This window comes from Lontra canadensis, unplaced genomic scaffold (genome assembly GCF_010015895.1).
Source record: "Lontra canadensis isolate GAN:19392208 unplaced genomic scaffold, GSC_riverotter_1.0 scaffold9, whole genome shotgun sequence".
Taxonomy (NCBI): Eukaryota; Metazoa; Chordata; class Mammalia; order Carnivora; family Mustelidae; genus Lontra; species Lontra canadensis.
Window position 1 is genome coordinate 12,617,127 of NW_022631003.1, and position 4,608 is coordinate 12,621,734.

Below are 4,608 nucleotides of genomic sequence, written 5' to 3' on the forward strand. Positions count from 1 at the left end.
TGGAAGCTAGATAGCAATTCCTAGTCACAAGATTTAGCAAGATTTAATATTACTTTTGATTTCAAATTTATTTGAAAATATAATTATGACCAGGGGATGTATAAATGTCTTCAAAATGAGAACAAATAACAAGAATGTTCTTTAGCTCCATGCTACAGATAATTAAAAGAAGATATATTTCAGGATAGAAATGTCCTATTTTGAGAGAGACTGTTTTTCTCCTTTATACCTTATTGCTTTGATTTTTTTTGAGGATCTTATTTGTTATGTGTTGTCATAGAAGTCTTGTTTTATAATGTAACTAGACTTGTTAAACATAAAAATATTAATTTTATTCTATGCATATTATTTTCTCCATCCTCATATAAGAACAATAACAGAAGCACTGCTGAATTAAACTGAATGCAGAAAAGAAATTTCCAGAAAAATTTCCAAAATTTCCTCTCTAGAATTGGTGTGTGCATACATACTACTGGCAGAGTAAAGAAAGAACTATTTTCAGGTGTTTATGTATGCGCAAATTGTTTTGGTTTTGTTTCCAAAAAAAAGGCACTTTATTTATCTATTTTTTCCATAACAAATTACCAGAAAATTTAGTGGCTTGAAACAATGATAAACATTTATCTCTCACAGTTTCTGTGAGGACTTAGGGACCAGCTAATGTTCTGCTGGGCAGTCCTTCATGAAGTTGCAGTCAAGATGTTGGCCAGGGTTGCAGTCATCTGAAGGTTTGACTGGGGCTAAAGAATCTGCTTCCAAGATGGTGCACTCACATGTCTGGAAACTATGTGCTGCTTGTTTATAGGAGACCTTGTTTCCTCATGCTGTGTACTTCTCCATGGGGCTGTTTGAGTGTCTTCATAACATAGTAGTTGACTTCTCCCAGAGCAAATGATTCAAGTAAGCAATGTAGAAGTTTTTATGATTTTTTATGATCTTGCCTCAGAAGTCACACCATCACCTCCATCACATTCTACTAGTCACACAAACTAACCTTTATACAATGTGGGAAGGAACTATGTGAAGGCATAAATATCAGGAAATAAGAATAATCGGGGGATCATCCTGGATGCTAACTATCACAGTGAGACATAGCAAGGTTATCTTAAAATCTACCACTGTTATGAATTTTGAATTGATTATCCATGTTCAACCTGCTTTGCAAATTATGGAGTGGTGATAAAAAAAAATGGAAATAGTATTTAACAAAAAGCCCTGATAAGTGTATAAATAACGTTTCCCACAAATATTATGAATAACATATATCATCACATTGGATAAGACAAATAAGTAATTATTATTGAATCTGTTTCATTGAACATGGGTAATCAATTCAAAATTCGTAAGATGAAAAACATTTTGGTGGGAAATGAGATCATATCATTGAAAAGAAAAAAAATGGATGAAAGGAAAGATCAGGAAAAAAAATGATAGGATCGAAAGAAAGAATCCAGAGAAAGTAGTAGAAAAAGAGAAAGGAAAGGAAAGGGGAAAACAAGGATGAGAAAAGACAAACAGAAATAATAGCAGAAGATATAGAAGACAAAGCTACAGAAGTAAGTGTCAAAAGAAAAGGAAGAGGAAAGTAGAGGAAAAAGAGATGATTTGCGCAAAAGGCAAAAGAAGGAAAGGGAGAAAAGATCATGAGAATGGGAGAGAGTTTATTTTATTTAAAGAATTATTTATTTATTTAAGAGAGAGAGAGTGGGGGAGGAGCAGAAAGAGAGGGAGAGAGAGTGTCTCAAGCAGACACTCCACTGAGCATGGAGCCTGACATTGGGCTTTATCTCACAGCCCTGAGATCATGAGCTGAGCTGAAATGAAGAGTCCAACGCTCAACTGACTGAGCCACCCAGGCACCCCAAAGGAAGGAGAGTTTAAAAAGGAAAAAAAGAGATTAGCCTTCTCACTCCTTTCCTCTGCTGGTATTTTGATCCTTCACCACCTCAGATCAGGGCCAGGGACTTGCAGCCTTTCTGTAGGTTTTCTTCCCGTTTCCCAGCTTCTCTAGAGTTTCCTTTAAGACCTGGTCCTCAGAACCGTGGTTTTTAGCTTGTTGTGCAGACTAGGTTGGCCAAGTGTTTCTGGAGAGAATAATGGAATGACCATTTTATTTAATATTCAAGTTGTTCTTGTTAAGGACATACTATCTTGCTGGATAATATTTTTCTTAAAGTATTGAAAAATTGTCATTTATCTGAAGAAAAAAAAAGAAAAAGAAAAAACCCCAGACATAAGCAAATAATTTTCTGAGAGATTTTGCGCAAATTGTTTTGTTTTCTGTAGAAGTTATTACCGTACTTGTATTTGGTGCCCTTTGTGTTTCTGCAGATTAGTATAGTTTATATATATATATTTTTGGGTTTTTGGTTCAGGGTTTACTTTAATTCAGTTTCCTGATTCAATTCATGTTTCTGTGATTAAAGGAAAATTCTGGTTTAAAAAGTAGTCAGATGGCTGCTTTCTTTAGCCCAGACTTCTTTTTCTTCTTTAGAAGAACATTACATAATTTGTCTTTCAATAATGTTTAACTTATTGATTTAAGGAAAGTTTGACTAAGCAATTTTCATATATTGAAATATTAAATAAGCAAATGGATAATCTGTTTTTTAAAATATATTCTCCATGTACTTTTTAAAAAAAGATTTATGTATTTATTTTAGAGAGATTGAGGCACAGGGTGAGACAATCTCAAGCAGTCTCCATGCCCAGCCAAGCCTGACATGGGGGTCAATCCCAGGACCCTGAGATCATGACCTGGGCCAAAATCAAAAGTCAGATGCTCAACCAACTGATCCACCCAGGGACCCCTCCCTGATGTACTTTCTGATATACAAGTTAACTCACAAAGGTAAAGGTTTCCATGCTAATTCAAACTGTGGTGTCCTCTCTTCTTCCTTTTCCATTTCATTGATTTTTTTGTTTGTTTGTTTGAGTCTGCGTTTGTAGGTGAATATGAGTGAGCTGAGGACAGTTAATTAACAAGCATTTATTGCCTATCCATTATATACATAATGAATCAAAAAATAGACATAACACTTAACAAAGCATCTGGGGTGAAATAAGAGAAAAAATATGTTCACGGTTCTGGGGAAACTAAGAACGTAAATAGGTAGAAACAGAGTGAATGAGAAAAACTTGAGATGACATATGAAATGTGAAACAGTTTAGAACATATTAAATGTATCACGAATAGGAGAATAGAGAGTGAATGATCAGAGCAGAACTGGGCCATTCTTAGAAAACTGTCTTCAGCTGGAGAATATTGAACCAAAATTTGAAATTGGATTTGGTCCAGTATTAATGGAAATGGGTGAGATTTCCATGGTGTGGTGGGAAGTATGGGGGCCAGGGGTAGCTTAGTGTGTAAAAGGGATTGCCATGAAGGTAAACATATCTCTAGTGACTTGGGAAATGATTTAAAGAAGTGAATCTGGAAAGATAAAATTAAATGCACAATCTGTGACCCAAATTTTTTTAAACGAATCCTTTCAAAATGTTACAGAAGGCTTGTTGTTTGAGAAGAACTGTGTATTTGTTCTGTATGAAACAGTTTGAAAGGATGATAATGGATAACAGAGCTTAAATAAATGACAAGTAGCAAAAAATATATGATTTTTTATCACATACCTAACAGATGAGTGTACAATATGAATGTCTTATTTCTCTAAGCTGACAAGTAATTGAAATAATGTGGACACTTTTGGACTCTGTATTGCTCAGATGTGCAGATGTACACATAGAAGTCTGCTGTAATGAGCTCTTGGAGTCTGAAGACTGGACTTCAAATCCTATTCTATTGATTAAGACTGCTCTACCTTTGGAGAAGTTGCTTAAATACATTCAAACTCAGTGTCACAGGGGTCACGGAGAATCAAACAAGACAATGTATGTGTGAAATTACCTAACATATGTCAGGCACTCGATGTACTTTTACTTCTTTATTGTTTTCCCTGAGAAGCAGTGGGACTTTATGAAGAATGTTGTCAGGCTGGGTTGGGAACAGAGAAAATATTTGATTCATATTTTAAGTAAAGGGTGAAGCATGTCTTTCATATTCTTTTTAGTGGAAGGATTTAGGAAACTCCATACCTCTGTATATCACCCAGTTTTCTGGAAACAGGTCTAGGGGAAAAGAGGCCTACTCATAGCCAATCACAAGGATTGGTCTTTTACGGCACAGAGCAAACATTTACAAAAATAGCTTTCTTCCTCCTCATAGGACTTAGTTTATTGTAGAAATTTTGGAAAGTCCAGAATGTGAAGCCACATACTAGTCACAAAAAATGATTTTGGTGTATTTTCTTCAATTTCTTTTATGCAACATAAACTTACATTGGAATTAGCTGTACATATCTTTTATAACCAGATGTTTCTCATCTCCACTGTATAGGAAGCATATTCTTATGCCACTACACAGAAGAATTTTCTGAAAACATAACTTTGAATGGTTATATAGTACATCTTGTAGTATGGCTCTAACAATAATTTATTTAATTATTTCCCTATTTTTAAGGCTGTTTAGAATATTTGCCATAACACATATCACTGTAATGATTATCAGTATATATAAATCTTTGGTGATTTATTTGAAATAGATGCAAGAAA